We start from the raw sequence: 22,157 nt of genomic DNA on the forward strand, positions 1-22,157 counted from the left end.
AGAAATCAATTGGTATACAAGATCTAACCTGTTACATGTTTAAAAGACTGACAGACCTACAGAAATCAATTGGTATACAAGATCTAACCTGTTACATGTTTAAAAGACTGACAGACCTACAGAAATCAATTAGTATACAAGATCTAACCTGTTCCATGTTTAAAAGACTGACAGACCTACAGAAATCAATTGGTATATAAGATCTAACCTGTTAAATGTCTAAAAGACTGACAGATCTACAGGAATCAATTGGTATACAAGATCTAACCTGTTACATGTTTAAAAGACTGACAGACCTACAGGAATCAATTGGTATACAAGATCTAACCTGTTACATGTTTAAAAGACTGACAGACCTACAGAAATCAATTGGTATATAAGATCTAACCTGTTACATGTCTAAAAGACTGACAGACCTACAGGAATCAATTGGTATATCAGATCTAACCTGTTAAATGTCTAAAAGACTGACAGACCTACAGAAATCAATTGGTATATAAGATCTAACCTGTTACATGTTTAAAAGACTGACAGATCTACAGGAATCAATTGGTATACAAGATCTAACCTGTTACATGTCTAAAAGACTGACAGACCTACAGAAATCAATTGGTATATAAGATCTAACCTGTTACATGTTTAAAAGACTGACAGACCTACAGAAATCAATTGGTATACAAGATCTAACCTGTTAAATGTCTAAAAGACTGACAGATCTACAGAAATCAATTGGTATATAAGATCTAACCTGTTACATGTTTAAAAGACTGACAGACCTACAGAAATCAATTGGTATATAAGATCTAACCTGTTACATGTTTAAAAGACTGACAGACCTACAGAAATCAATTGGTATATCAGATCTAACCTGTTACATGTCTAAAAGACTGACAGACCTACAGAAATCAATTGGTATATAAGATCTAACCTGTTACATGTTTAAAAGACTGACAGATCTACAGAAATCAATTGGTATACAAGATCTAACCTGTTACATGTCTAAAAGACTGACAGATCTACAGGAATCAATTGGTATATAAGATCTAACCTGTTACATGTTTAAAAGACTAACAGACCTACAGAAATCAATTGGTATACAAGATCTAACCTGTTACATGTCTAAAAGACTGACAGACCTACAGAAATCAATTGATATATAAGATCTAACCTGTTACATGTTTAAAAGACTGACAGACCTACAGAAATCAATTGGTATACAAGATCTAACCTGTTACATGTTTAAAAGACTGACAGACCTACAGAAATCAATTGATATATAAGATCTAACCTGTTACATGTTTAAAAGACTGACAGACCTACAGAACCAACCAAGCAGCTTAAACGATACAGTATAGGCCTAACTTTACATTGACTATTGAAGTATACAATTTTATCAGGCTATCAAACATGATATGTTAAAGGAAATAGAGTTAAACTATATTAAAGTGTTCTCCTAAATCTACATACTGGTGATCATTTTCTCTTTTAGGCTTTCTGTTGTTAATCTACATACTGGTGATCATTTTCTCTTTTAGGCTTTCTGTTGTTTTTCTATGCTGGCATTAACAACAGTTGTTTTTATTAGCTAGCACTGTCTGAATAAAATAAAATAAAACTGTCAATCATGAGCAAAACTAACACAAAATGTAAGTTTAACGTTAAATCTTTAAACATAGACATATCCTGTTGTAACAACCCATTTAATTTTCTTCTCTTGTATCCAAACATTTCAATTCTCAACCAGCTTATTTCAGCTTCCTTCTTCCTTAAAACTCTTACTCTTAATAATCAAAATTATAAAATAATAAAATCAAATTTATAAAATGTATCTATAAAACCAGCAATATACTGTATTTCTTACTGTTTACATAACATCTACATTGCAAACTTACATATTATTGGCTAAACTGGAATAATCTGGTAATTCACAATAACTGGACTGACTTTCTAGTTGTCTGAATTCAATCAATTCATAGCACCAACTGTCTACTCTTTAAAGTGTATTTCTATTATATAGTATTCACAATGAATAGTACCTAACTTTGATATTACAAAAACGTGTCCACGGTCTATGCACTTATTAAATATAGAAGCACAATACACAAGTATTCTATTGAATTCTTTAGAATTCTATACAATTCATTTACAAAACTCCTACACATGATTTCCTTTGGAATTGTAATACAAAACACAAGAAGTTGTTAAGTGTAGTATATAGACATAATATGATTCATACAAGTAGGTATCCCAATGAAAAAATGGTGTTTTTTGCAGTTAAAATTGGAAGCATTTTTAGGCAAAAAATCGAGTATTTTTTTACCACTTTAAATAACCATAACTTCAGAACGGGTAATCGGATTTCAATCATTTAAATTGCAAAATGCTAATTACATTAAGTTCTTTGTGGTTAACTGAAAGAAAAAGTAAAAAAATTAATCTAAATTTTTTCATTGGGATACCTACTTGTATGAATCATATTATGTCTATATACTACACTTAACAACTTCTTGTGTTTTGTATTACAATTCCAAAGGAAATCATGTGTAGGAGTTTTGTAAATGAATTGGTATATAAGATCTAACCTGTTACATGTTTAAAAGACTGACAGACCTACAGAAATCAATTGGTATATAAGATCTAACCTGTTACATGTTTAAAAGACTGACAGACCTACAGAAATCAATTGGTATATCAGATCTAACCTGTTACATGTCTAAAAGACTGACAGACCTACAGAAATCAATTGGTATATAAGATCTAACCTGTTACATGTTTAAAAGACTGACAGATCTACAGAAATCAATTGGTATACAAGATCTAACCTGTTACATGTCTAAAAGACTGACAGATCTACAGGAATCAATTGGTATATAAAGTTAAAAACCAGTTAAAATTGGAAGCATTTTTAAAAGGTTATAACTTTTACAATAATCAGTTAAAAGTTTTGATTTTTTTTAAACCTATAGATATCACAGAGTTGTACAACTCTATTTTTTTTGGAGCCTCAACGAAACCTATTTTAAAAATTATTGGTCCGCAAAGTTGGTCCGAAAGCATTTTGCGCCCATTTTTGCTGGAATTCCCTAAAAAATGAAAAAACTGCAATTTTTCAATGATCTGTAACTTTTGAACTACTGTACTAATTCATTTAATTTTTTTTTGTACTTGTTAGAATGTAGTGTATATTTCATTAATAAATATATTTGATATGTGTAATATGAAAAAAAAATATTTTTTTAATGGTGAAATTTCAAATTATAAAAAAAAAATGAAAAAGTATGTTAAAAACTGTGTGTACTGTTTCCTTTCTTTCACACTAATTTTAGGTAAGTATGATTATTATATTATTTTAATATACTTTATATTCATAATTTCAATCATAAATACTAAATTATATATAACTTTTGAATACGTAAAACAGGTTTAGGCCAAGTAACGGCTTACTCGCAATCAGCAGTCGCTCCCGTAAAAGTATTTCGGTCGCAGTTAATGACTTTCGACCGCCGTATACAGAGTCAAATGTAACGTTGTACATTTAAACCTAACGCATTTGCATTGTATACTTGCATAATAAATCTTCCGCACATTACACCAATTTTAAGTTGTTAAATTAATGCGTAAAACCAGATATTCTACAACGGAAAAGGACATGTCAATCTCCGACATCGCTGCTGTCACACATCTCGCGTCGAGCTGGCCGAACTCGAGCGAGGAAAACTAAACAACGTGTTCAAAATATGGAACGTACCATTCGCTGATAGGGTGCAATAATGTATTAAACGGAAAACGTCACAACAAACTAGCGCGTATTTCACAGTACAATATTTTACTCACTACAATATTCACCGGATTATAATGGTTGAATCTTTAAAATTCTGAACGGGATTTACGCCTCATGCACCATTTTAAAATGTAGTTCGCACAATTACCATGCACAATACGTTTGTAATCTATGTTTTATCGATTTCAATGTAGATTTAGCTATAATTTAATACCAAAATCCATAATATTTTTCCGGCTCGACGGGATTTTAGAACCGTTTTAAAATCGCATTTATTCGGCGACTACTTCATTAATTTTAATTGTAAACACACTTATACACAGATTAAAACAAGTACTTTCAAACAATATAAATTTTGTAAGTATTAATTAAGAGTGAATACGATTTATTTACCATCAAAGTCATACTACTTATTCGAATTTTGTTAATATTTCAAAAGTGATACCCCTCTGTGCGCTTTCATTGGGATACCTAATACAAGTATCATTAAAACAAGTTTCAATAGAAAATCATTGCTATACTGTAAGGCCTATAGCAAAAACATACCGTACTATGTTGTCTGACATTTCGGTGGTTGGCGCACTTTTATGAGAAGTCTTCTTCAATGCTTTGCTATTTCTGCTTTTGGTGGCAAGGTAACAACCACAAGAGGCACTGCTGCCCAGTTATGAACCTGCAAAATAAAATAGATTACAGTAATGGCAGCTGTCTATGGAAATTAATGTTATTATGGCTTGGCACTAATGCAATTTATTAGTATGCAAATAATGAATGTTTGAGTTGTGGTGAGAAATGAATCATGAATTGAAAGATTGACTATTGTTAAAATAAGGTTGAACTGAGTTAAATAGAACAGTCAGTATTTCAACAGGAGGTTTTTTGAAAAGTTTGTTTAATCTTGAAAAACCATGATGCGGGCGAATACAAGATCAATAGAGGGCGGATACTCTACTATCAAGACCTATTAGTTACTATGATTTAATTCTGAAAATTACTCGTATTCTGCAGTGTGTGCCTGATATATGTGTATGTGTTACATCATAGTGGATATATTTATACTTTTACATTTCTAATTTACAATATCCCTGTAGTTTTCCATAATTAATTATGATAGAAGTTAGTAATTTATTATCTTATTAATCTTTACCTTAAATGAAGTAAGTACTCGTCTAGGCTGACAACTCTCATAAATTATATGTGTCAATCGTTCCTTTAAAATGTTGTGTGTTGGGCTTGGAACAATTTGGTAAGGTAGAGAATGTGTTCATGATAAAAAATACCTCCCTGATACGAATGTAAGAAATGATGCTCTGCTAAAGGTATTAAACCAAGCTTTACAAACTTAAAAGGATGACATTGGGTAAAATGACTGGAAGAATTTTGGAGTTAAAAATAAATCTGAGAAAAAAATATTTGCAAAACCATGTATAATCTTGTTGTATAGTGGGTTATACAATGGTTTAGCTTTTACAGCAATCTAATCAACCTGGACTGTAAGACTTTTCATGGTGTAATGGTATTTTCAATGGAGTCATTCGTTTATTCGTTTATGAATACTGGTGCACATTTACCACCACTCAGGAAATACAATCATGGAGGAAGTCTGTTTAAAGCCCCATTCCTTATGTTTTTTAGATCTAATTTAATAAGGTCACAAATTACATTCATCTTATCCTATTGCGATAACTTGTTTTGTCTTTAAACGGTTAAAAATGTGAAAAATAACCGATTCAAATCAATTTAGTACTGCATTGTTTTTCTTTTTTTATCGTATTACCATAGAACGTACATTTAAGACAAGGAATGACCTGGTTTCATGCTTTTAAACTTGTTAACATCAAAACACGTAGGCAATGGGACTTTGAGGATGGGATACCTTCCATCAGTGGTTTACATCAACACAATTGCGGCACACTAGTAATAGACTAATGTATAAAATTGCTTTTAAATATCGTTTATTTATTAAATAAAAAATATTATAACAATATAGACATGTCAGAATGAAGAAGTAATAACGAGAAATTAAAAAAATTAAATTTCATATACATTTTAGGGTAAATTCATGGAAAGTCTGTTTTTCAGCAGCTTAGGGAAGCTCATTAATATTCATGAGATACTCACAAAGTCACGTCATCAGTGGATTCCAAACTCGTATACGTTGTGTTTGTCAACTAATTTACATCTCTCTCCCCCTGTCAAACGATGACCACCCGATCATTGTGAAATACATTTTTTGTAGATTTTCTAAGCTAGGCCTAAAGTGTAATAATAACAGTAGTAGCATATATTTATTTGACATTTAATGAAATACAAAATTTAGTACAGATTACGGAGTCATAAATTATATACTATTTTTATACCTCGAATAGTACAGATCGGCTTCACGTACTAGGCTAGGCCTAGCCTAAATCATTTTTTTTTCATGGGTGAGAGCCATTCTGACTAGGGATTCTATGCCACGATGGCTACGTTAAAACATTGGGGCCCATCATGGGCCTAGCTAGCCTACTACTAAACGATTGGCCCATAAATAACAAAACTCGGTGGATTCCAAACCCATCCTATCAACCAAACTCCTATTACAATCAAACATAAAACATATCGGCTGTAAATATTGAGGTAAAACAAGGTCCGATCGCCGTCCGCACGTATGGTGTCCCGATCGTTTAAGTAGGCCTAAAATAAGCCTAGTTTACTCTCCAAAAAAGCGGATACTGCATCAAGCAAGTATACCAGGTAGTAGGAAGGAGACCTAGCCGATCCGGCCCGCGATTTTTTTTTCCGTACGAGAGTTCCTCCATCGGTTCGTTTCGGCCTCAATCGACTCTCTTCGGTATTCGGTAAGTCAGCTCACTGATGCGTGACAACATAATACTGTTGAGTTTACAAACCGCGAGCTTACTTTCACAGGCTCTCACAACAGTAAACTAAAAAGAATCTACACTATACGAACTTTTATTGACATTTATTAATAAATACTAGGCCTACTTAGTAATTACATTAAGAACCCAATAGCATTTTAAAGATATTTAGGCCTAGGTCTACGACCCAATAGTAGGCCGTATCAGATATTATTTTTTGAAGTTGAACGACCTTTTGTCACAAACGAGAGGCTCTTTTCTCTTATGGTATTGTAGCTAGCCCATGGCTAGCCAAGCTTGTGTAGGCCTATGCCATGTATTACTTTTGAATTTAAAATGATTATGTACAGTAGGAATTCCTATGCACAGTGTATGTTTTTTATACTTTTTATCGTTAACATTAAAAACTTATATTTTCCAAGAGTCTAGATTCAAGAAATTGTATTGGCCCACTTAAAATAGATATTCATTATATTTATAAGAATAAAACAAATACATTAAAAATAATATAGCCTAAATCCTATTACAGTATATCATATTGATATATCAAATTATGAATATCATTAAAATAAATTAGGTCAATTAAAATCCTAAAAATACATTACAAAAAATAACTGATACGTACATAACATCTTGTAATAATTTTATTTGAATCAAATTTCTTGTATGAGTAAACATTTCTTTCAATTAAGTACTTTTCTACGTTGAAAAAAAAAATAACAGAGAGTTTGCGAAATGTACTAATATTTTATTTGGACTTATTTATTTTTCTTATAGATCATGAAGGCCATGTATACTAAGATTAACAAATTATAAATTTATACTGTACAACAAAGTGATTAACAATAGACATACAATTAATGAAAACAACAATGAACAAGAATTCTAAATATTATATCAAATTACGTATGTGTTTAGTGAGTACTATATATTACTGTATTAACAATGCAGTATTTTAAATAAATTATAGGCCTACAACTAATATTATTGTTTATTATGTGTATTATGTAATTTGGAAAATCATAAAAAATACATGTAAAGTAAAAACATTCAATTACGGTACTGACACGACTACAAATACATTTAATAATAACAAATTTTCCAGGAAGCTTATGTGATACTATCATCTTATCATGAAGATCGGTTTTAATTCTGTATTCCATATTCATGATTTATTTGATCTTTTTTACAAAATGTCAATGGTTTCTGAAATTAATTTAAAAAAAAAAAAACAACTTGTTCATTTTAATTCAAAATTTCCACCAGCCAAGATATCAATAATTATTAAATTAACACAATATTAAACGCTTTATAAGCAAGCATGTGTTATGTCTGTGAAGTTGGTTACTAGTTCCTAGTTCCTAGTTCCTTATTCAAATTCAATTAAAGGGACAGTCACAAATATTTTTAAAAACAGATTTTAATACGTAATAACTGTCTAATTGATTTGTTATTGCATCAACATGTTAGCCTTAACCTCCTCTACTTCTTCCGGTCAAAGTTCAATAACATTTTATGCATTTACACCCTCTACGGCGAATAAGTAACTAGCTTTTACGAACGTTATAATACTTGACCTACTTCCTTTTTTCAAAATATTTTGGTATGGATCGATCACCCTTGACCTACTCTACCATTTGCCACCCCAGTTCCGCGAACTTTTTTGCGTCTACGCCCTCTACGGCGAATAAGTAACTGGCTTTACGAACGTTATAACACTTGACCTACTTAATTTTTTCAAAATATTTTGGTATGGATCGATCACCCTTGACCTACTCTACCAATTGCTACCCCAGTTCCGCGAACTTTTTTGCGTCTACGCCCTCTACGGCGAATAAGTAACTGGCTTTACAAACGTTATAACACCTGACCTACTTAATTTTTTCAAAATGTTTTGGTATGAATCGATCACCCTTGACCTACTTTACCATTTGCCACCCCAGTTCCGCGAACTTTTTGGCATCTACGCCCTCTACGACGAATAAGTAACTGGCTTTACGAACGTTATAACACTTGACCTACTTAATTTTTTCAAAATATTTTGGTATAGATCGATCACCCTTGACCTTTTCTATCATTTTCCACCCCAGTTCCGCGAACTTTTTTGCGTCTACGCCCTCAGCGGCGAATAAGTAACTGGCTTTTACGAACGTTATAACACTTGACCTACTTAATTTTTTCAAAATTTTTTGGTATGGATCGATCACCCTTGACCTACTCTACCATTTGCCACCCCAGTTCCGCGAACTTTTTTGCGTCTACGCCCTCAACGGCGAATAAGTAACTGGCTTTTACGAACGCTATAACACTTGACCTACTTAATTTTTTCAAAATATTTTGGTATGAATCGATCACCCTTTACCTACTCTACCATTTGCCACCCCAGTTCCGCGAACTTTTTTGCGTCTACGCCTTCTACGGCGAATAAGTAACTGGCTTTTACGAACGTTATAACACTTGACCTACTTAATTTTTTCAAATTAATTTGGTATGAATAACATTATTTCACATAATTGTTTTCTTTGTACACTATAATGGGTAATGTATTAGGTAAAACAACTTAGTTAAAAAAATTACTTTCGATCAAAATTGTTGTATTCTCTTTACAACTTTTATACCTCATGGAAGAATATGTGCTTTTTAATTGGCAATATTAATGGTTAAAGGATTATTAATGAATATCTTAATTTTGATATTATAAAGTCTATTAGCCTAAACCGTTTTCAGGTATTTTTTAAAAACATTATTTCAACATTTATTTTTGTGCGCTATAGACGGGTACTGTAGAAAGTATAGTTTAAAAAATATTGTTTGTATTGTGTTTAAAACGACTATTATCACTCAAGGACTAATGTGCGCTTGAATTGTTAATTAATAAAGGATTATTAATGAATATGTTTCAGGTAACAGTTGATATCATGAAATTTAAAAAATCCACATTAGTGGCTATTTCACCCAATTGTTTAGTTTGTGAGATATAGACGGGTACTACAAATATAGTTTTAAAAATATTACTGTATATTGTGTTTAAACGACTATTATCACTCAATGAATATTGTGCGCTTTTAAATATTAACAGTAACAGTATTAATGAATATGTTAATTTTGCTGTTATAAGGTAGTGTAAACTGTTTTTAAGTAACAGTTGCTGTAATGACATTTGAAAAAAAAAAACATTAGTTCAGCTTTGTTTTTTTTGTGCGCTTATAGATGGGTACTGTAAGATGATGTCATTGTAGGCCTATGTGGGTGATTTTTAATTCAGAGATTTGTTCAAACATTCTAGGTCTACAGTGGTAAAACATTTAGTAATTTATAGATTTTATAATAAAAGACATTTATGCCATAAACGATATGCGTAAGAACACCATTTAAACAACTTAATGTGATGCTTAACATTTAGATACAATTATCTTCCTACATCATATTACCTAGGAAACAAAATGCAATGGGAAAAAAAATTGCTTTTGACAGTTTTGAAAGAAATTATTACTGTATATTGTGTTTAAACGACTATTATCACTCAATGAATATTGTGCGCTTTTTAATATTAACGGTAACAGTATTAATGAATAATATGTTAATTTTGCTGTTATAAGGTAGTGTAAACTGTTTTTAAGTAACAGTTGCTGTAATGACATTTAAGTTCAGATTTGGTTTGTGCGCTTTTATAAAATGGGTACTGTAAGCAAGTTTAAAAAGATATTACATTGGGATCGATTGCAACTGTTGCAATTACGCGAAAAATTAGCCCGGCATAACATTTATTGAAGTGGGGTGGTATTGAATGACTATGCAGTGTGTCGTCACATGTTGACGTAAGAAGTTATTTATTAGTTCTTAGTTTATATACTACGATAGAGCCTACTTTCAATGCTGTTTTAATTTCAGGTAGTCATGTTTTACTTGTGTTGAAAAGTGTTAATGAATAAAACGGAATAAATAACTTGTGGTTATCGTTTTTAACCAAACTGTTGTATTTGTGTTTGCTTCAGAAATTATCTTCTAGAATCGTAACAAGTCAAAACAAAACTAAAATGAATTCGCCGTAAAAGGACATAGGTAAAAGTTCGCGGAACTAGTTTGGCAAATGGTAAAGTAGTCAAGGGTCATCTACCCATAACAAATTAATTATTCGCCGTAGAGGGCGTCGATGCAAAAACTATTTGGAAAAAATTAAGTAGGTCAAGTGTTATAACGTTCGTAAAAGCCAGTTACTTATTCGCCGTAGAGGGCGTAGACGCAAAAAAAGTTCGCGGAACTGGGTGGCAAATGGTAGAGTAGGTCAAGGGTGATCGATTCATACCAAACTATTTAAAAAAAATTAAGTAAGTCAAGTGTTATAACGTTCGTAAAGCCAGTTACTTATTCGCCGTAGAGGGCGAAGATGCAAAAAAGTTTGCGGAACTGGGGTGGCAAATGGTAAAGTAGGTCAAGGTTGATCGATCCATACCAAAACATTTTGAAAAAATTAAGTAGGTCAAGTGTTATAACGTTCGTAAAGCCAGTTACTTATTCGCCGTAGAGGGCGTAGACGCAAAAAAGTTCGCGGAACTGGAGTGGCAAATGGTAGAGTAGGTCAAGGGTGATCGATTCATACCAAAATATTTTGAAAAAATTAAGCAGGTCAAGTGTTATAACGTTCGTAAAGCCAGTTACTTATTCGCCGTAGAGGGCGAAGATGCAAAAAAGTTCGCGGAACTGGGGTGGCAAATGGTAAAGTAGGTCAAGGTTGATCGATCCATACCAAAACATTTTGAAAAAATTAAGTAGGTCAAGTGTTATAACGTTCGTAAAGCCAGTTACTTATTCGCCGTAGAGGGCGTAGACGCAAAAAAGTTCGCGGAACTGGAGTGGCAAAAGGTAGAGTTGGTCAAGGGTGATCGATTCATACCAAAATATTTTGAAAAAATTAAGCAGGTCAAGTGTTATAACGTTCGTAAAGCCAGTTACTTATTCGCCGTAGAGGGCGAAGATGCAAAAAAGTTCGCGGAACTGGGGTGGCAAATGGTAGAGTAGGTCAAGGGTGATCGATCCATACCAAAATATTTTGAAAAAATTAAGTAGGTCAAGTGTTATAACGTTCGTAAAGCCAGTTACTTATTCGCCGTAGAGGGCGTAGACGCAAAAAAGTTCGCGGAACTGGAGTGGCAAATGGCAGAGTAGGTCAAGGGTGATCGATTCATACCAAAATATTTTGAAAAAATTAAGCAGGTCAAGTGTTATAACGTTCGTAAAAGCTAGTTACTTATTCGCCGTAGAGGGCGTAAATGCATAAAATGTTATTAAACTTTGACCGGAAGAAGTAGAGGAGGTCAAGGCTAACATGTTGGTGCAATATCAACTCAATTAGACAGTTATTACGTATTAAAATCAGTTTTTTTAAAATATTTGTGAATGTCCCTTTAATTGAATTTGAATAAGGAACTAGGAACTAGGAACTAGTAACCAACTTCACAGACATGCATGTGTTTCTATACATTACAACTTACAAGAATACATGTAATACTAGGCCTATGTAATGTATACATTTTTTTTCAAATGTTTACACTTAAAAACCTGAAGAAAATTGTAATTTTCTTGATAAAAACATCTGTTAGTGTTACTGTACATATAATTTCTAACCTACTACTTCATTTTATTAAAATAAAAAGTAGTACTGTAGATGGAAATGTACTACATTTTGAAGCACATGTACACGTCAGGTAGGGCTTACTAGGCTAGCTAGGCCTTGCTTGTGACGACTAACAAAATAAATGCTGCTGCTGTGTGTGTGTGTTTCTGTTTGTGAATCTGATGGTACATACATTGGTTTGTGGCTGCCTATACAGTATTATATTATTAAAATTCTAGGCCTATTATTACAACTACGAGGTTCAGTACTACTATTAATATTTATTATTATATTTACAGTGAGTATAGTATAGGCCTAGTATGTATAAATCTGTCACTCGTGCAAAAAAGCTGCTCACGTTTTGTCTTGTGGTTGTTGTCACGCATCAGTGAGCATCGGTGGCTTACCGAAGAGTCGATTGAGTCCGAAACGAACCGATGGAGGAACTCTCGTACGGAAAAAAAAATCGCATCCGGCCCAGATAAAAATTGAGCTAGCTAGTGTAGTAGACCCTATGCCAATTGATACTACCAGGCCTTTTACTATAGGCTACACTTGTTAAAATTAGCAATACTTATGTTTACAAATATTCCAACTCTCTCATTCGAGCTATATTATCTATACCATTCCGGTAGGTCGAGTCGACCTTCAATCAAATACTGTACATCGTTCTTGTTGTGATTATAGACGGGGTATACTCGACCCGACCAGTTTGGTATTGTATACGTTATCTGCCTTTCACGTCACGATGCCAGGCATGGGGCGAGAGAGCACGTGTATCTTATATAAATTGAAACTTTTACCGTTCAAGAGACAAACAAATATATTTTACATTTTTTACTATTCATTTTAAACCCCCCTTTAAGTTGTAGGTATTCAATCTTAAAATTCAAAATTAAAAGTCTTCTTGCATACCTCGCCAGTCGGAAAACTGCTGTGATATACTGCTGTTATAGTAAGAAAGACAGGTAGTACAGTACCCAGTGGGCACAGAACATAATTTCAACGTTGAATCAACGTTGAAATATAGTTGATTTGTTGAAATCATGTTGTCAGCGTATTTCAAACGTTGAATAAACGTTGAAATAACGTTTTTTCCTTAACTATTTTTTTTACGTTTATTAATAAACATTGAATCAACGTTGAAATAACATTTTCTTTTCAATAAAATGTTTATGTTCATTTATCAATGTTAATCAAACGTTGAAATAACATTGTCTTTTTAACTAGTAATTTACGTTAATTTATAAATGTTGATTTAACGTTGAAATAACATCGTCTTCCTAACAAATGTTTTACGTTAATTTATCAATGTTGATCCAACGTTGAAATAACATTGTTTTTCTAACAAATGTTTTACGTTAATTTATAAATGTTGATCCAACGTTGAAATAACATTGTATTTTTAACTAGAAATTTACGTTAATTTATCAATGTTGATCCAACGTTAAAATAACATTGTCCTTCTAACTAGTAATTTACGTTAATTTATCAATGTTGATTTAACGTTGATATAACATTGTCTTTCTAACTAGTAATTTACGTTAATTTATCAATGTTGATCCAACGTTAAAATCACATTGTATTTTTAACTAGTAATTTACGTTAATTTATCAATGTTGATCCAACGTTGAAATAACATTGTCTTTCTAACTAGTAATTTACGTTAATTTATCAATGTTGATCCAACGTTGAAATAACATTGTATTTTTAACTAGAAATTTACGTTAATTTATCAATGTTGATCCAACGTTGAAATAACATTGTATTTTTAACTAGAAATTTACGTTTTATTATCAATGTTGATCCAACGTTGAAATAACATCGTCCTTCTAACTAGTCATTTACGTGTTATTATCAATGTTGATCCAACGTTGAAATAACATTGTCTTTCTAACTAGTAATTTAAGTTAATTTATCAATGTTGATCCAACGTTAAAATCACATTGTCTTTCTAACTAGTAATTTACGTTAATTTATCAATGTTGATCCAACGTTAAAATCACATTGTATTTTTAACTAGTAATTTACGTTAATTTATCAATGTTGATCCAATGTTGAAATAACATTGTATTTTTAACTAGAAATTTACGTTAATTTATCAATGTTGATCCAACGTTGAAATAACATTGTATTTTTAACAAGAAATATACGTTAATTTATCAATGTTGATCCAACGTTGAAATAACATTGTCTTTCTAACTAGTAATTTACGTTAATTTATCAATGTTGATCCAACGTTGAAATAACATTGTATTTTTAACTAGTAATTTACGTTAATTTATCAATGTTGATACAACGTTGGAATAACATTGTCTTTATAACTATAAATTTACGTTAATATATCAATATTGATCCAACGTTGAAATAACATTGTATTTTTAACAAGAAATTTACGTTAATTTATCAATGTTGATCCAACGTTGAAATAACATTGTATTTTTAACTAGTAATTTGCGTTAATTTATCAATGTTGATCCAACGTTGAAATAACATTGTATTTTTAACTAGAAATTTACGTTAATTTATCAATGTTGATCCAACGTTGAAATAACATTGTCTTTCTAATTAGTAATTTACGTTAATTTATCAAAGTTGATCCAATGTTGAAATAACATTGTATTTTCAACTAGTAATTTACGTTAATTTATCAATGTTGATCCAACGTTATAATAAAATTGTCTTTCTAACTAGTAATTTACGTTAATTTATCAATGTTGATCAAACGTTGAAATAACATTGTATTTCTAACTAGTAATTTTTTTCAAACAATTACTATTTTTGTTTTTCAATGTTATTCCAACGTTATTTTAACGTTGAAATCCAGTTGTCATTTTCAAATGAAATTATGTTGTTTTTTCAAACAATTATTATTTTTGTTTTTCAATGTTAATTAAACGTTAAATTAAAGTTAAATTCTATTTAATACTTTGGTTAAAATGACATGTTTTTAACGTTAATATTAAATAATATGTGTTTAAGTACGTTGCCATTGATGTTTCAACGTTAAATTAACATTAGATTTCAGTTGGCGTTTTTTTTATCCTCCTTTATTGTAAAACAATAAATGTATGATGTAGCTTGATTATTTAGGAATTTTAGATTGGCAAATATTATTGTCTCTGTATAATACAAAAATGTTCTAGCTAGAAGTTGTGTTGAAAATTGAATGATGCTGTCATGCAAGATCAAATTTCATTAGATACGAGCTTGTCATTGGTTAGTTTCGTTTTGATAAAATTTTGAAACTGGTGTCATAGACAGGCAGCCCAGAGACATTTGGTTAGATGAGCTAGGTACCAATATCTGACTATTTAAGTGTGTTGGGGGTCACTTGAAGTCAATGAAAATGGGAGTCTGTCGGGTACCCCCTGCTGCGTCTAGACCGAGGGGACTCCGAAAGGTGCTAAAAAATCGGCACCGGTTAGATGAGAGAGATACCACCTAATTTTACCACCATGAGATGCCCATTGGCATCCTTATACCAGTATCACAAACGACAGACTTTTTGTCTGCTGCAATAGGCCCGCCAGACCCCCCGAGGGAGGGCCTAAAATGGGGCTAGCATAGATGAGTGAGGTACCACTCAAAATTATTGCCAAATGAACAAGTTGTGTTCATACAATACTAAATGGATAACAACAGACTAATTGTCTGCTGCACCGCAAGTACCAGACACCCTAAAGTTAGACTAGAGACCCGCCCTTATTACAGGGGCGGTCGCAGGACTATTTTAAGAGGGTTGCCCAAAGACTCCAACACTGAGTATTTGAGCGAGCAATTTGTTAAATAACACCCCTAGATGGCCGCAAATGATACTCTCGCACGTAAAATTCATGATAAATTGCACCTCTAGTTCGCCGGAAATGTCACTCACTCTATAGTGCGCTATAGCAAACAGAGGATTGTAGACTATAATATTCCACCGGTAGTAAACATACGCGACTAACAATATAGGATAACATTTTTTTTCGTTCAATGCAAACGTCACGGGGAAGTCCCCGATTAAGGTACTTTAATACATTCTAATAACTGTACTCAATTAATGTAAATTTATTATCAATTAATAATTTTAAAAATATATTGAGCAAAACGTTGAATTGTATTATTTTGAATTAGGCTAAATGCTAAATAAAGTCAGATGTTAAAACCACAATTTCCAAAATTCATTTTTATTTATCCACTATAAACTTTACAACGGTGTTGTTTAAACCACACTCTATTATTACTACGGAAATTCGGCCTAATATTTACGGACGTACGGAAGTGAAGATAAAGGGTACTACAGGCATCGGAAATACAGAACTATACGGACAATTATTTTTAATTTAATATATTGCATACACTATTGTACAACTCTATACATCTATATCTATGGAGTGGCTATATGTGGATGTCTTGTCGTTGTATGGTTTTAGTTTAAAATACTCTATGTTCGATATTAGTGCGTGTGCGTAATAGAATGAAATGCTTGCGTACGATGTGCGTGATGCAGAGTTGTACACGTCGTGAGGTGGTTTCCCGAATGATCGTAAAATCAAAACGGTACTGGGTATGACCAACTAGCGTTATTGTCACCGACTAGTCATCCATTCATAGAAGTACTGATGTAGTAGCCTACCTGTACGGTGACCATAGAATGTGACCCGAGGCATGACTAACTACGACTTTTAGTTGATAGAAGATTGAAAAAATTGTTAAGAAGAGTTGTACTGTATGTGGATGTTTAATGAAATTATGTCAATAATGTTTACACACTAGGCATATAAATAGTAATGTTTGTTAGTAAAAATAATTTTGAGTTAATAAGAATAAGATATAAGGAAGAAAAGCAAAGAGACTATGGAGTGGCTATTCCTGAATATACAATACAAAGTATCGTAGATTTAAATTATAAATTTTAGGCGATCTTGTCAAAGGTCAAGCGCCTATAGCCTGCCACGTTTCGATATTCAATGCAAAATAATGGTTTATTCAAAATCAAACTGTAACTAATTCCTCACTATTCAATCAAAATGTTATTGTTATACTACTATATTGTTGAAAAATTGATTGCGTGATGAAAATGGATTGATAGTAAAACGTAACAAAGATACGTCCTTGTCTGGTTATTAGGTATTCATGCAGTGATAAAGCGGAGGATTATTTTTGTAACGTTCCATTTAAAATAAATGTTGTTACAAAGAAATACTTTGGTTGTAGAAAGGTCGCTGAATTAGTTGGCGCCAGCATTACTTCTTTTACCAATTTTAACAATTAAAGAAGTATTGTCCCTTTGACTAATTCCTACTACTCTGTATGCATAATCATAAAACTTCCTCGCGATCTGTGTGAAAACACCTTCTCAACCGTCCTTCATTTTTTGTTTTTCAAGGGACTCTTTAAGCTAACAACAAAACATTCAACAATGATAAAATGCCCTGCAACTACGACTAAGCCTATCAAATTCCGGGTTTGCTCTGCTATCGGCGCGGTATAATTCCTTGTTACTACCGAAATTCTGCCTAATATTACGGACGTATACGGAAATGAAGATAAATAGGGTACTACACGGAAAAACAAAACTATACGCAAAATTATGATTTGGCCTTAAATTATGGAAAAACGCAATAGTTTATTGAATAAAGTTTACCTTTAATCGAACTAACACAAAACAATTGAAAATATATCCCATCAATGACGATAAAATGACCATTACCATTCTAAAGGGAAAATAGTTTAAGAGTTTCACTTAAAACTTATACAAGCCAAATAATAAATACTTTTCAATGCATAGATTGTTGGAATCTACCTAAAACATATTTTACTGACTAAACGCTGTAGTTTTACAGAAATAACTTTAAATACCTTTTTTCTAGGGACAGTACAACATACTGAACTATTTATAGGCCTACTGTAATACTATACAATTTTAAGTAAAAAAATGATCTGTTGCCCAATGCTTTTTAGAAGAGTATAATAATAATATTGTGGTAATAATAATGTGGTTATTATGTACTATATAATTAACATTTAAATATAATTCTGACCAAACCCAGTAGTATTAAGTAAATAACCTTTACAATAAAAGTTTTCTTTTTATTTAAATATTTTTTTGTTTTATATATATATATATATAAATCCAAAGGCAAATTACTGAAAAGTGACAAAATACATGGATACAAAAAAAAGCGCGAAAAGCTAAATCAAAACGATGATTTATTTTTTTTCTCTCTCGAAATACTGGATATTACTATGTAAACGTATATGTTATAGTAAATATTATATTGTAGCCCTTGCTGCATTAGTAAGAGTTGGATAATTGTATTGACATGGACATATAAACATTTATATTAAATAAAAACCATAAAAACGGTATAACGGGAGAACTATAAGATTGTTTTTTTTCTCTATGACTATGTATGTATGTAAATTTCTAATTTCTAAAACCAGAACATCTCAAGTTCACTGTCAGTGTCATCGCTCCATTCCTGCCCAGAACTTATATCATCTTCGTTGGTTTCGCTAACGCTCACAGGTACATCTTCAAAAAGGTTTTTGGGTAATGCCGATTCTGGAAACCAGTTTATTGTAAAAGTTATTTATTTAATACACAAACTTTGTTCAAAATAATGATTAATATACTCTTCTAATAAGCATTGGGCTAGTTATGTAGTACTGATCTATTAAAAAAGGTACAAAAAATTAGTATAATCTTTTATAATAAACATTGGGCTACAGTACTTGTTGAAAATATATTAATATACTCTTCTAATTTGGCTACAACTAGGCCTACAGTTTTACAGTTACATTATGTATAATATAATATAATAAAGAAATATTTAAATAAAAAGAAAACTTTGATTAGGTTATTTATTTAATACTACTGGGTTTGGTCAGAATTATGTTTAAATGTTAATAGTAATTACCACATTATGTTACAAATTATTACTATACTCTTCTAAAAAGCATTGGGCAACATCGTTTTTTTTTTACTTAAAATTGTATGTGCAGTAGGCCTATTTCTGTAAAACTACAACGTTTAGTCAGTAAAATATGTTTTAGGTAGATTCCAACCATATCATACGTTGAAAAGTTTTTATTATTTGGCTTATATAAGTTTTAAGTGAAACTCTTAGACTATTTTTCCCTTTAGAATGGTAATGGTCATTTTATCGTCATTGATGGGATATATTTTCAATTGTTTTGTGTTAGTTCGATTAAAGTTAAACTTTATTCAATTAAACATGTTGTTTTGGGTTTTTTTTTACTGCTGGGTGGTATCTACAATATCTAAGGTAGGCTATACTTGGGGTAAATGGGGTCTCTAGTCGAACTTTAGAGGAGTCTGCCAGGGCCAAGGCAGTGTACAGATAGTCTGTAATAGGTAATTTGGTATTGCTTACAATGTGCTAAATCATATAACATTGGTTGCTGGTGGTATCTACAATGTCTAAGCTGGGCTAGTTGGGGAAAGGGGGGTCTCTAGTCTAACTTTAGAGGGGTCTGCCAGGGCCAAGGCAGTGTACAGATAGTCTGTAATAGGTCATTTGGTATTGCTTACATTGTGCTAAATCATATAAAATTGGTTGCTGGTGGTATCTACAATATCTAGGCTGGGCTAGTTGGGGGAAGGGGAGGGGGGGGGGGGTCTCTAGTCTAACTTTAGGGAGTCTGGCACTTGCGGTGCAGCAGACAATTAGTCTGTTGTTATCCATTTCGTATTGTATGAACACAACTTGTTCATTTGGCATTAATTTTGAGTGGTACCTCACTCATCTATGCTAGCCCCATTTTAGGCCCTCCCTCGGAGGGTCTGGCGGGCCTATTGCAGCAGACAAAAAGTCTGTCGTTTGTGATACTGGTATAAGGATGCCAATGGGCATCCCGTGGTGGTAAAATTAGGTGGTATCTCTCTCATCTAACCGGTGCCGATTTTTTAGCACATTTCGGGGTCCCCCCGGTCTAGACGCAGCAGGGGGTACCCGGCAGACTCCCATTTTCATTGACTTCAAGTGACCCCCAACACACTTAAATAGTCAGATATTGGTACCTAGCTCATCTAACCAAATGTCTCTGGGCTGCCGGTCTGCGATTTTTTTTTCCGTACGAGAGTTCCTCCATCGGTTCGTTTCGGCCTCAATCGACTCTCTTCGGTATTCGGTAAGTCAGCTCACTGATGCGTGACAACATAATACTGTTGAGTTTACAAACCGCGAGCTTACTTTCACAGGCTCTCACAACAGTAAACTAAAAAGAATCTACACTATACGAACTTTTATTGACATTTATTAATAAATACTAGGCCTACTTAGTAATTACATTAAGAACCCAATAGCATTTTAAAGATATTTAGGCCTAGGTCTACGACCCAATAGTAGGCCGTATCAGATATTATTTTTTGAAGTTGAACGACCTTTTGTCACAAACGAGAGGCTCTTTTCTCTTATGGTATTGTAGCTAGCCCATGGCTAGCCAAGCTTGTGTAGGCCTATGCCATGTATTACTTTTGAATTTAAAATGATTATGTACAGTAGGAATTCCTATGCACAGTGTATGTTTTTTATACTTTTTATCGTTAACATTAAAAACTTATATTTTCCAAGAGTCTAGATTCAAGAAATTGTATTGGCCCACTTAAAATAGATATTCATTATATTTATAAGAATAAAACAAATACATTAAAAATAATATAGCCTAAATCCTATTACAGTATATCATATTGATATATCAAATTATGAATATCATTAAAATAAATTAGGTCAATTAAAATCCTAAAAATACATTACAAAAAATAACTGATACGTACATAACATCTTGTAATAATTTTATTTGAATCAAATTTCTTGTATGAGTAAACATTTCTTTCAATTAAGTACTTTTCTACGTTGAAAAAAAAAATAACAGAGAGTTTGCGAAATGTACTAATATTTTATTTGGACTTATTTATTTTTCTTATAGATCATGAAGGCCATGTATACTAAGATTAACAAATTATAAATTTATACTGTACAACAAAGTGATTAACAATAGACATACAATTAATGAAAACAACAATGAACAAGAATTCTAAATATTATATCAAATTACGTATGTGTTTAGTGAGTACTATATATTACTGTATTAACAATGCAGTATTTTAAATAAATTATAGGCCTACAACTAATATTATTGTTTATTATGTGTATTATGTAATTTGGAAAATCATAAAAAATACATGTAAAGTAAAAACATTCAATTACGGTACTGACACGACTACAAATACATTTAATAATAACAAATTTTCCAGGAAGCTTATGTGATACTATCATCTTATCATGAAGATCGGTTTTAATTCTGTATTCCATATTCATGATTTATTTGATCTTTTTTACAAAATGTCAATGGTTTCTGAAATTAATTTAAAAAAAAAAAAACAACTTGTTCATTTTAATTCAAAATTTCCACCAGCCAAGATATCAATAATTATTAAATTAACACAATATTAAACGCTTTATAAGCAAGCATGTGTTTCTATACATTACAACTTACAAGAATACATGTAATACTAGGCCTATGTAATGTATACATTTTTTTTCAAATGTTTACACTTAAAAACCTGAAGAAAATTGTAATTTTCTTGATAAAAACATCTGTTAGTGTTACTGTACATATAATTTCTAACCTACTACTTCATTTTATTAAAATAAAAAGTAGTACTGTAGATGGAAATGTACTACATTTTGAAGCACATGTACACGTCAGGTAGGGCTTACTAGGCTAGCTAGGCCTTGCTTGTGACGACTAACAAAATAAATGCTGCTGCTGTGTGTGTGTGTTTCTGTTTGTGAATCTGATGGTACATACATTGGTTTGTGGCTGCCTATACAGTATTATATTATTAAAATTCTAGGCCTATTATTACAACTACGAGGTTCAGTAC

At 32.0% G+C, this 22,157-nt stretch overlaps 1 protein-coding gene across 1 annotated transcript in view; it reads right to left on the reverse strand.

Annotated features, from left to right (window-relative positions):
- The window catches only part of LOC144835066 (uncharacterized), a 397,704-nt gene that overhangs the window by 126,327 nt on the left and 249,220 nt on the right, over positions 1-22,157 (reverse strand). The gene's annotated exons all lie outside the window — the stretch shown is intronic.

This window comes from Antedon bifida, chromosome 2, assembly GCF_963402885.1.
Source record: "Antedon bifida chromosome 2, ecAntBifi1.1, whole genome shotgun sequence".
NCBI lineage: Eukaryota > Metazoa > Echinodermata > Crinoidea > Comatulida > Antedonidae > Antedon > Antedon bifida.